The 13,201-nt window shown below is 42.4% G+C and overlaps 1 pseudogene across 1 annotated transcript; it reads right to left on the bottom strand.

Moving 5' to 3' along the window:
- Nucleotides 1-1,849: 1,849 nt before the first annotated feature.
- Nucleotides 1,850-12,865, bottom strand: LOC308168029 (F-box/LRR-repeat protein 15-like; annotated as a pseudogene). Its single transcript has 7 exons — nucleotides 12,748-12,865; nucleotides 12,629-12,704; nucleotides 12,245-12,300; nucleotides 7,993-8,113; nucleotides 4,681-4,840; nucleotides 3,999-4,501; nucleotides 1,850-2,040 (listed from the first exon to the last, which is right to left on the bottom strand). The product of its transcript is annotated as an F-box/LRR-repeat protein 15-like (transcript).
- Nucleotides 12,866-13,201: the final 336 nt, after the last annotated feature.

Below are 13,201 nucleotides of genomic sequence, written 5' to 3'. Positions count from 1 at the left end.
GCCTTTCTCTCACCCAAACATCCATTTATGTGTCACGTGTCCCACTTCTGCATTTCCCTTACGACTGAGCATATAGCACTTCAAAAGACGCTTTCCGAACTGTGGATGTTTTTTGTTGTTTTTTACTTTGTACTGCTGCCTTCTCTTTGATGTTATCACATTTACTGTCTTTGACATTGTTTTCATAATTACATACACTTTTTTCTATGCTTTGTTTTGTACATGTTTTTTTTTTTTATCTGTACCCAAATAGATTCCAATGAAACCTAAAGATAAATGTGATGTTCTTCATGGTTGAAGTCTCTCTGGCTTAGGGTCTTTCTCTCTCTCACACACACACACACACACTACTGTAGGCCTATGGTAAACATATCTAGATAAAACCCAAACTGCATGAATACATAGGTTGGTGAATACAACAAGGCCTCTAGGCCTTAATGGGTTAATAATACGGGGGTATTCCATCAACGTCGATAAAGGAAAATCCAGGCTTACTCTGATGAGTCTCGCAAAATTAATTTTTAAGATCCAGGCTTATTTTGGTCAATCTTGCGAGTTATCAAAAATAAGCCTGGATTTTCCTTTAGCAACGTTGATGGAATACCCCCCAGGACACTTCCGGGGAGACAAGGGACGACAACAGAGATTAAAGATTACACCGTAGAACTTTATATTCCTTATGACAGCCATGTTTGTATGGTGCTCAAAAACACATGACGTGTAATACAAAACAATGTGTCGTTAACATCAAATGTATTCTCCTTGTTTTTCACAGGTACTCTATACAACTAGGATCTTGATATGTGATTTGTTTTTAAACACTTACTGCGATGGCCATTATGATGTTGTCAACGTTTGACCAAATTAATATTACATTACTAGATCCTGCCTCACTCATATCCTATGAGAATACATGTGTTCTTACATTCAAAAAGTAAATTAGTTTTCCTTAAGTGAATACACATCAGGGGAGGACTTCAACGTGACATCTATAGTTATTTTTATGACAAAGACTGCAGGAATAGGTATGAAATAATACATTTGTTAAAAATTGTATCAAAAAGGATAAAGTAAGGACAGTCAATGCTTGGTAGAAGTACACATGCTCAATAAAATGTTTAATTAAACTCAAACATTTTAAGATGTTTCAAAATTAAACAATGAAAAGAGTAATGTATGTTATGCAGAGTAATACTTTACAAACAAAGATAAACAACATACTCTTTCTCTACAAAATAACAAGGTGTTGTCTTTTGGCTAAATCTGCCCTTTTTAGCAGGACAGCATAAACTGTTTTTTAAACTGACTGTTTTTGAACTGACAGCAGAAATGTTTACAGCATAAACTCGTGGATTTGTGAGGAAGTAATAATGAAGAAATATTTTTTACACAACAATAAAAGTGCAATGTTTTCTTCAGCCTTCATAAGTGCAGACTTCTCTCCCACATCTCAAAAGAAAATGTTTAGACCACTGGAATAAATAAGACAAGATCCACAATAGACTTCCCACAGACATCGGTGCTTGTCCCTGCATTGCTAGACGTCCCAGTGCACATGGTCCAACTGAAACAGGTCCTTCACTTCACCGAGGAACACCTGGAGTCCAAAAGACAATGTTGATTAGATAACACTTATCTATGAAGAGATGACATCATCATGCATTGCATTCTACAAAGAGGCAATAGCCGTATAAGTCATAACATAATCATGCTGGGGAACAATCATATTGCATTAACACATTAGAGTCTGGAGGTGAGACAGATACAGAGACAGACAGGTGGGTCTGCAGGTAATAATAATAATAATAGTTTTATTGCCATGCAATCAGCTTGTCAGTCAATTGTCGGCCTAGATCTGAAGGTTGATGAAGGGTGCGAACCGAGCACCAGTTCCCCAGGAGCACCAGTGCCCTCTCTAACGGTGGGTCCACGTCAATCTCGACGTTCCGTTTCCGCAGAGGATCCAGGCTGGACTCGGTCACGTTGCGACAGTGGTTGATCTTCAGCGACTGCAGCTTGGGGCAGTACTCTCCAACGGTCCTGCCAACACACAGCAGGTGTGTTACACTGTACCCTTTACTACAGGTGTGTTACACTGTACCCTTTACTACCCACCCTGGGAACGAACACCCCTCGGGCAGGCGGTTCAGGACCATGTCCGCAAGGACAAATAGACTGAAGCTCAGCTTCTACCCCAGGGCCATTCAGGCCCTGAACACAGCAAAGACCTAGGTTCTAGGCCCTGGTCAATCTAGACAATTTGATGGCAGCTACTAGATTGTAATCAAGTGCAATACTGAAACACAACTGTGAACATTTCAAACCCGCAAACTGCGACACTTTAAATGAATGTGCAATATGACAACCCTCGGGTACATAAGGTTCAGAGATAGGAAATGTTAGGATATGTATAGCATAGCATAGAGTACAGCACAGTGTTTTATTTGTATAGTATAGTATAGTGGATAGTGTACATAGCCTTTATTTATGTAAACCAGCTCTTTTCCCTTCTTGTTTTTAGTTTTTTTTTCCTAGCACCAGGGGAGCCCCCCCTCCTAAATTTCGTTGTATGGTACCTGTACTGTATTAATGACAATAAAGACCATTCATTCATACAGGTGTACCATAAAACCAGCATAAAATCAAATGTGTAGGATGCTAGAAATGAGATCTGGAACTTGTGTTGATCTCAGGTCTCTCCTGAACCCCCCACACACACACACACTGTTTTCTCACCTTTAGACAGTATGCTGCTCTTGCTGTATTTTTTTATGCTATATGTAAAGCACTTTGAATTGCCCCTGTTGTATGAAATGTGCTATACAAATAAACATGCCTTGCCTAATATCTAGTTGTTGTTGTTTTCTTTTGGTTTTTTTATGATGTTTAGACTTATGTAGGCCTACCTAATGGACTGGTTATGTAGGCCTACCTAATGGACTGGTTATGGAGGCCTACCTAATGGACTGGTTATAGAGGCCTACCTAATGGACTGGTTATGTAGGCCTACCTAATGGACTGGTTATGTAGGCCTACCTAATGGACTGGTTATGTAGGCCTACCTAATGGACTGGTTATGGAGGCCTACCTAATGGACTGGTTATGGAGGCCTACCTAATGGACTGGTTATGGAGGCCTACCTAATGGACTGGTTATAGAGGCCTACCTAATGGACTGGTTATGTAGGCCTACCTAATGGACTGGTTATGTAGGCCTACCTAATGGACTGGTTATGTAGGCCTACCTAATGGACTGGTTATGGAGGCCTACCTAATGGACTGGTTATGGAGGCCTACCTAATGGACTGGTTATGTAGGCCTACCTAATGGACTGGTTATAGAGGCCTACCTAATGGACTGGTTATGTAGGCCTACCTAATGGGCTGGTTATGGAGGCCTACCTAATGGACTGGTTATGTAGGCCTACCTAATGGACTGGTTATAGAGACCTACCTAATGGACTGGTTATAGAGACCTACCTAATGGACTGGTTATGTAGGCCTACCTAATGGACTGGTTATGTAGGCCTACCTAATGGACTGGTTATGTAGGCCTACCTAATGGACTGGTTATGGAGGCCTACCTAATGGACTGGTTATGGAGGCCTACCTAATGGACTGGTTATGTAGGCCTACCTAATGGACTGGTTATGTAGGCCTACCTAATGGACTGGTTATGTAGGCCTACCTAATGGACTGGTTATAGAGGCCTACCTAATGGACTGGTTATGTAGGCCTACCTAATGGACTGGTTATGTAGGCCTACCTAATGGACTGGTTATGTAGGCCTACCTAATGGACTGGTTATGGAGGCCTACCTAATGGACTGGTTATAGAGGCCTACCTAATGGACTGGTTATAGAGGCCTACCTAATGGACTGGTTATGTAGGCCTACCTAATGGACTGGTTATGTAGACCTACCTAATGGACTGGTTATGGAGGCCTACCTAATGGACTGGTTATGTAGGCCTACCTAATGGACTGGTTATGTAGGCCTACCTAATGGACTGGTTCCTAACCCACAGGCAGCCCGTCAGGTCCAGCTGCTCCAGCTCCCTGCAGTGCTTGGCTACCTCCTCCACAGACTCGTCTGTGATGTTATTGTTGACCGCCACGGACAGCGACCTCAGTTGGAGGCACTTCTTGGCCAGGTAGCAGATGTCCTCGTCCTTAAGCTGGCGGCAAGCGGTGAGGTCGATGGACCGCAGCCCGGCGCAGTGGTCCGACAGGCTGCGCAGTGACAGGCTGTCCACCCACTTGCAGTGGGCCAGGCCCAGGTGCTGGAGGTGCATGCAGCTCAACGACAACGCCACCAGGGAGTGGCGGGTCAGCCAGACGCACCCCCGCATGTCGACTCGCTGCAGGTGCTGGTTCTGACCAATCACGGGCAGCAGCTCCTGGTCAGTCACCCAATTGGAGGAGGTCTGGAGCCCCAGGTTGCGGAGGACTCTGTTGTCCCGTAGCATAGTGCAAAAGGCCTCCTTGGGAATGTAAGGCCCTAGCTGTGGAAGTCGGATGGTTAGGAAACATCATGTCAACGAACATGTCAACATATGTATGTGTTCTTGGACAGACTGTTTATTAAATATTAGTGTATGAGTGTTTCTTCACCAGACAAAGTGTGCATGTTGTACTGTCTAGTCCCCCCCCCCCCACCCGACATCAGGATCAAAGAGGTTACCTGTGTGAGGTCAAAGGTGCGACAGTTGGCCAGGTACACCTGGATGAGGGCATGAAACTGCTTGCTCACTCTCTGTAGCTGGACTAGGTGACGTAAAGGCAGGTAGCAGAAAATATGTGTAACCAGTACATCCTCCCAGGGCAAGTCCAAAAGGTGACATCTGTCAAGAAAGGTTACAAATAGCCATAATAATAATAATAGCAATAATAATAGTAATAATCATAATAATCATCATAATAGCAACGACTCAGCAACCTCAGGGTCCTCCCCTCTCTGGAAGAGCTGTACAACACACGCTGTCTCAGGAAGGCCTCCAAGATCTCCAGGGACCCGACCCACCCTGGGTACGAACACTTTACCAGGCTGCCCTCGAAAAGGCGGTTCAGGACCCTTATGTAAACCAGCTCCTTCCCTTCTTGTGATTTTTTTCTAAAAGTGTTTTTTTTCCCCCTTTCCTAAACACCAGGGGAGCCACCCCTCCTAAATTTCGTTGTTTGGTACCTGTACTGTAGCAATGACAACAAAGTCCATTCATTCATTCATAAGAAACGAAAATGCAGCATCATTTTGAATTTAAGGTTATTCTCTTCCACTGAAGAATATTTTTCTATATCTTTACTGTAGTTTCTATTTCCAATGAAAAGTTATAAAAACATTTCTTTCACTTGTCTTTCTTGTTCAGTTTCTGATTGGTCAATGTCCCCCATGTGAAAGGGGTGGTGGTGGAGCTCAGACAGTGGATAAAAGTTAGTTAGGGTGACTTCCGGGATAAACCACAGCCACTTCAGGTCTTCTATCTGAATACAGATACAGATCATTTTGTAAGTTGAACAGATACAGATAATTGTGTAGGTTGAACAGATACAGATACAGATGATGACATCTCTGTAACACCCCTACTATACAGTGCATTCGGAAAGTATTCACTTTTTCCACATATTGTTGTGTTAAAGACTCTATTTAAAATTGATTACATTTTAGAATTTGCCATAAATCCACACACAATACCCCAGAATGACAGAAAGTGAAAACATGTTACATCAGTACATACGTATTCAGACCCTTTGCTAAGACACTCTTAAAATGTGGTAAAATGCTCAAATGTCATCAACAAATGACTCAATAAGTTGAATTGAGTCCATCAATTACACACTGTGAGTCTTTGTTTTGGGAATTTTTACGCTGCTGTACCAACTAGATAAAATACTACCGCTCATCCGTGATCAGACTTTGGTGAGGTGCTGGAACTGAGGAGTATCAATAGAGTGCAAAATAACAGCATAGACCATGCCTGCCGGTTTTTTTTGCACAGTGTTTGAGTGTGCGGATGCTGTTATTTTGTACCCTGCTGTACTGAAAACATACCAAACCGTGACTTCATAACCGCGGTACGTACCGAACCGAAATTGTTGTGTACCGTTCCACCCCTAATCCCTAACCATCAGTGATGGTAGCAGGCATTTCACCAGGCCTTTCATCTGAGTCTGAATCACTGTCAACCTCCTGTAGCCCCTCCAAAGCTGCATTTCAGATCAGATCTCTTTCCTGTCATTGTGTATTAAACACACAGATTAGATCTCACAGCTGACTGACTGCTTATATCACCTAAATAAAAAAACCTAAGCCCTCCTCTAATTGTTCTGTCCAGGTCTTCATCAGGGTGTGATGGAGGCTGTCTCTTTAGAGGCTCCCAATGAGAACAGTATTTTTTTTTTAAATAAAAAAACTCAAAATGCACTGTTCCAAATTATTATGCACAACAGAGTTTCAAAACATTTTATAGGTTGTAAAGAACTAAAAATGGTAATTTGATGAATTTAGGGTTAGGAGGTCATATTAGGAGGTCATATTTACTGAAATCAAAAGCTATTTCAAACAAAAACATCTTAACAGGTCAAGTTACATGTAAACATAGGACCCCTTCTTTGATATCACCTTCACAATTCTTGCATCCATTGAACTTGTGAGTTTTTGGACAGTTTCTGCTTGAATTTCTTTGCAGGATGCCAGAATAGCCTCCCAGAGCTGCTGTTTTGATGTGAACTGCCTCCCACCCTCGTATATATTTTGCTTGAGGATGCTCCAAAGGTTCTCAATAGGGTTGAGGTCAGGGGAAGATGGGGGCCACACCATGAGTTTCTCTCCTTTTATGCCTATAGCAGCCAATGACACAGAGGTATTCTTTGCAGCATGACATGGTGCATTGTCATGCATGAAGATGGAGGAGATGATTTTGCTACGGAAGGCACGGTTCTTCTTTTTGTACCACGGAAGAAAGTGGTCAGTCAGAAACTCTACATACTTTGCCGAGGTCATTTTCACACCTTCAGGGACCTTAAAAGGACCTACCAGCTCTCTCCCCATGATTCCGGCCCAAAACATGACTCCGCCACCTCCTTGCTGACGTCGCAGCCTTGTTGGGACATGGTGGCCATCCACCAACCATCCACTACTCCATCCATCTGGACCATCCAGGGTTGCACGGCACTCATCAGTAAACAAGACTGTTTGGAAATTAGTCTTCATGTATTTCTGAGCCCACTGTCATGCTGCAAAGAATACCTCTGTAAAAGGAGAGAAAATCATGGTGTGGCCCCCATCTTCCCCTGACCTCAACCCTATTGAGAACCTTTGGAGCATCCTCAAGCAAAATATATATGAGGGTGGGAGGCAGTTCACATCAAAACAGCAGCTCTGGGAGGCTATTCTGGCATCCTGCAAAGAAATTCAAGCAGAAACTGTCCAAAAACTCACAAGTTCAATGGATGCAAGAATTGTGAAGGTGATATCAAAGAAGGGGTCCTATGTTTACATGTAATTTGACCTGTTAAGATGTTTTTGTTTGAAATAGCTTTTGATTTCAGTAAATATGACCTCCTAATATGACCTCCTAACCCTAAATTCATCAAATTACCATTTTTAGTTCTTTACAACCTATAAAATGTTTTGAAACTCTGTTGTGCATAATAATTTGGAACAGTGCATTTTGAGTTTTTTATAATAAAAAAAAATACTGCTATCATTGGGAGGTTTGTTCAATAAAATTTGAATTATACTCTAACGGTTGATGACTTGAAAATTATACTGATTGTCATTTGCATCGACTATTTAGGAAAATCTGAGAAAAATATAATTTGCATAATAATTTGGAACGAGGTGTAGGTAAGCCATTCATAACCGTGAGGTCAGTTTCGATTTGAGGGTAAATCGAGGGTGAAGCGCAAACAACAGGTGCTAATCGCGCCTCGCTAGACGTGACTTGGAGATCTAGGCAGAGCTGGAGCTCGTGTGCAGCCGTGTCCCGTTCCCTACCTGCTGCCTCTCCCCATCACCTCCTCCGGGGCTCCGTCTCCCCCCGGGCCGCTGGTGACACTGACCGGGGCTGTCTGGGGCTGCAGCTCTGCCCCCCCGAAATCTCCAGTCACCCCCCGTCCTTCACCCAAAAACAACAGCAGAGAACACCACAGGGGGATTCAGCACACGTCTCATCCGTTCTAGAGCTTGGGAACATTGGTAATCACAGCAAGCAGCCGTACCGTTGAGTCTTTACACATTTAACTCACATTTATGCTCACAACCACAGACACAAGGGAATTGACTGGTTACTGAAGATGACTCTGTACATCAATAATAGACTTTAGGACTAGGGCTGGGACGACGCGTCGGCGTTTTCCTGCATAGAGAATTATGAGGCGGCCGCCTCCGTCATATTTCTAGCCGCCTCCAGCTCTCGACAAACTGACGGTCGTATTTTCTACAAGCGTTGAACTCTGTGGATTTCTGTAAAACTGCAATTGCGGCACTGCGCCGACGTGGTGGCGGGGGCGCTGTTTCGCAAATAAGTTAGCTTTCGTTTTTGCTAGCGAAATAGCTGATAGTATGTTGACTGCTCAAGGAGAATACATATGTCTGCTGACGATGTAATAAGACACCTCTCGGAAAACAGAAATACGTGAAATCAGCATTCAAACTATTTCTGACATAAAACTCAGATTTTCTGGTTTTTAGCTAACATTCAACTTTAAGATGTGAAGTACCCACTCGTTATTTTTCCGAACAGTTTTACGTTCATTAAATAAGTGTAATCTAGCAACAAAATAGGCTTGTTTGTCATGAAAATACAATGCTTTCACTTGGGTGTGATTGGCTGTTGAGCTCTAGGGGGAGGGACAAAGGAAGCCGTGTTTGTTTTGAGAATGTGTCAGTGTTTCCTCTATATGCATTTATTGGTGGCGGGCCGCCACGAATGAATTTGCTCCGCCACCAAATGATTCAGACAGTCCACTTTGATTCAGGCTGCGCAGAAAGGCAGCGAGTTATTATGACCGGAGAACTGAAAAAAAGCATGTGTCCCTGAACGCTCCGCCAATCACTGTGAGTAAACTGACTCTGAGAATGTCCTCACGTCACATTTTACCGTAATACCCTATATGTTGGTTGAAGTGCAACATCTCAGCTTTCAGGGACAGTTAGATTTTTTTCGATAGCACAAACCGTTTAGAAATTACGGTAATTACAATGTCGGGTGCGGATTTGTGCCGGTGGCGGTACATTCGGCGCAGAAGTGGTATCTATACCAGATAAATAATAACCATTTGCTTACGTAATTTTCTGTTTGTTTACATAGTCTGAAACTACAGATGGTAAGCTTTCAAATGATGCGTCATACATTGAAATCGAAAAAAAAATCAAGACGACGCGAGTATTTGAATGTTTGTTTGTATCATGTTTTGCTCAAGAATGGTGACTGCTAAACGCTGCTAGCCTAACGTTTCGTTCTAAAACGAAAGTATTGTAACGTCCCCACTTGGACAGTGGTTGAAATAATGACAGATAGCTTCTCTCATGTAATCTGTGCGTTTAATTGTAAACTATCTCATACACAACTTTCTTAGTTCACCCGAGCTCTCTCTCCCAACGGTCTCAATAACACACACAGCATCACAGGGGTGCATTGGCACACAACACAGTAACAGTGCGAACATGAGCATGAACTCAAGCATTAATGAACATTAATGAACAGGGTTGTTCTATCTAATTTATTATGTTTGTGTTATGCTAATAAATGTAGATCCACACAGGTATGTAAACGGATCTCAGTTTGTATACCTGTCAAGTGCCATTCATTCTGACAACACACACACACAGTCGTAAAGCTCTAACAGAACGTGACGTCGTAAAGTGCAACAAAGTGCTGCAATGACATACTGTCGTACATAACAATATTGGTATTCGATCACCTTCTATATAAAATCACCTGCTCGGCTTTAATGACTTAACCGCTATTTAAGAAATTCTATTTGTTTTCGCGTGCACGCGTTTTATGCACGCGAAAAAAAAATCGGGCAAAATCCTGGAGGAAACACTGTGTGTTCTGCTTAGAATGAACACTGCTTAGAATGAACACTGCTTAGAATGAACACTGTTTAGAATGAACACTGCTTAGAATGAACACTGCTTAGCTCATCAATTGTTCAGTAATGACTGAAGGCACAAAGAAAGTCCCCAAGAAATGAAACTTTACTAGGACAACATACGGATTTCACGGGATCAACATACCACAAGTAAGTACTAAGTAGCCTACAGTCCTTTGTTTGTGTTGGGCTAGCCGCGTTAGCTAGCGAACATTAGCTAGTACGTTCTGTGTCGTCGTATTGCCTTTTAAAGACTTTCTAAAACAATCACATAGTTAGTAGCACATTATGCTGTTCTTATAAGTTGTGTTGTTGCTACTGTGTACAGTTAGTTAACTGTTTTCTTTTGTTACTTGGGTTGGGCTAGCCGTGTTAGCTAGCTAGCATTAGCTAGTAAGTTATGTGTGGTATTGCGTAATACTTTCTAAAACAATCGCATAGCACATGTTCTTATAAGTTGTGTTGTTGATACCGTGTACAGCTAGCTAACTGTGTTTATTTTTGTCTGTTTCAGCTTTGATGTCAAGCCCCCCGGATCTGGCCAGACAGAAGTATCTTTTTGATCAGAGAATTCTGTTCAGATGAGGCAAAAGACACCACATGCCCACCAGACTCCACAGCACCTTTACTTTAATTCATTACTTACTTTACTTATTTACTTGTGATTATTGTGATGATGGTATTGTTGTGATTATGTACCTTGCTGCAAAGCTAATGTTGAAAACCACAGTCAAAGATATGTATTATTGTGTACTGTGAAATAAATTCTGATTCTGATTCAAGACTTTTTTGTATCATTAAAAGAATAATAGTTACAACAACCATAAAGCCTCCATAATGATAAGCTGGCTAATTAGCTTAGGTAATACCTTGCTAGGTAATAATGTTAGCTATACTGTAGCTATCTGACCCAGTGAGTAACACTGACAGATATTGACAGCTGAGTGGTTGGGGGTGGGGTTAACCAGACATTGTTACCGCCCATTACCTGGCTGTGAAGGTGAGAAAAAACATTATCTTTGAAGGGGATTTTCTGTGCTTAGTGATTTCAGGTGTAGCAACTTTCAAATACTCATGTGTCGTCTTCAATTTGTTTCCAATTTCAATGTATGATGCATCATTTGAAAGCTTACAATCTGTAGTTTAAGCACATGTAAAAAACAGAAAAATGATTTCGCCTACAGGTAGCCCTTTTCATTGTCAGTTGTCACATATTTGAAAGTACAGAATGCCCGAGAGCCTTATATTGCATTATATTTTGAATGGTCATCTGGTGCCTGAATATTGTGTTTTCCTTTACATAAATAATGACATTTCCACCATAAATTGATGCAGAAAGGGCACAAATTGGTGCATATCAATTCATCAGAATGCAAGAAATTACGTGTTTGATGTTTAAGGACCCCCAGACAGCCCTGCTTCATGGGTCCCCCCCCGATGTCAAACACCACTGGTACCACCTCCGCCTCATTTTGAGGCAGGAAAAACCCTGTTAAACAGAGAGAGACAATACAGCCATTCTTTTGGGGAAAATTAAGTGATACATTAACCACTTAACAGTAAAAAAAATAATCGTTAGACAAATCGTTAAATTAGTCGTTAGAGTAATCGAAAAAATAATCGCTAGATTAATCGTTAGAAAAATAGTCGTTTGGGACAGCCCTATTTAGGACTGCACTGTTCGGCCTCCCCCCATCTGAGAATATGCCCATTACTATGTGCCGTGTCATTGCCTTCACTACTCTACTAGCTAGACGTTCTATTCTCTTCAAATGGAAGCAAGCTTCCCCACCAACACACGATCAATGGATACGGGATGTCTTACAATGCCTTCAAATGGAGGCATTGTAAGACAAAAAAGAGATCCTTTTCATTAAAAGGATCTCTGAAATCCTTCCACACTACCTGGGATCCCCTATTAGACCATATCAAAGAACTTAGTATCACTCCTCTTTATTAAAAAAATTATAAAAAATAAAAATGTAAACAAAGACTGCTATTACTTCTTGTCACGTGCTAATGATTGTTTGCAATAATAAGATTTGTAAAAAATTATAATAGACAAAACAAAAAAACTACGCACAAAAACAAAATGTATATAAATACAATTAATTCAAAAAACACTTCATTCTAATCTTTAATATACTCACCCACTGCCGGTGTTCCCCGGGCCCACGAGGCCTGCGAGGGCTCTATGCCCATTCCTCTGAACATGGACACCAGAGACGATCGCAGGTCGAGGAGATGCCCACGCATCTTGAATGAATGAATGAATGAATGAATGAATGAATGAATGAATGAATGGTCTGTCAATTCCACACAATTAGAATACTACGGGGAATAATCAGTAGACCACCAATCAGACGACCGGCCCGACGTTAAACATCACCAACCTGCTGGCTCAATACTGCTTCCTCTTCTGTCTGCAGCCCTGGCATCTCTTCAGGTAAATCGTGTGTGATGGTCTGACCGGGAGGGGGTTGCCTTGGAGGAGGCGCCAGGCCAAGTAGGGGAGCTCCTCTTGCAACCCCTACCGTTGGCTCAGCTGTGGAGAGGGGCAGCTCTCTGGCACGACCAAGTCCATCATTTCTGGATGGCTGGGGGAGGCCCCTGGCAAAGCCGACAGGAGGCTCACACACAGGGAAAGGCACACCTCTCCCATAAGGCACACCTCTTCCTATGGCGGACTCATCTGACAGGCGTCCACGCCCCCTCGTCTGCTGCTGCCAAGTACTGGGGTGGCCTGGGAACTGAGGCTTCTTTGGATCCATTCCAGATGGCTCTCACATGCAATGTCTGTTAAGTTAAAATTGAAAAGAAAATGGTTAATGTTACTTACTGGGGAAAATCCAAACAAAAAGGCATCCGACGTCAATTAAATTTCACGAAAAAACTAAAATGTTTTTCTGTTATATCCTGTGCATTTATTTTGAATAGGTGAATGGGCTTCCACAATTGTCAAGCTAGTGTTAGGGGCGGCAGTGGCTCAGCAGGTAGAGCCGGCGGTTAATGATCGCGAGGTCGGCGGTTCGAACCCCGGTCAGTCACGTGTCTTTGAGCAAGGCACCAAACCCCTAATTCCTCCAGGGTCGCCGTCTATGGCCGAC

This window comes from Nansenia antarctica (genome assembly GCF_963989245.1).
Source record: "Nansenia antarctica genome assembly, chromosome: 11".
NCBI lineage: Eukaryota > Metazoa > Chordata > Actinopteri > Argentiniformes > Microstomatidae > Nansenia > Nansenia antarctica.
This window is presented reverse-complemented; position numbering and strand designations above follow the sequence as displayed.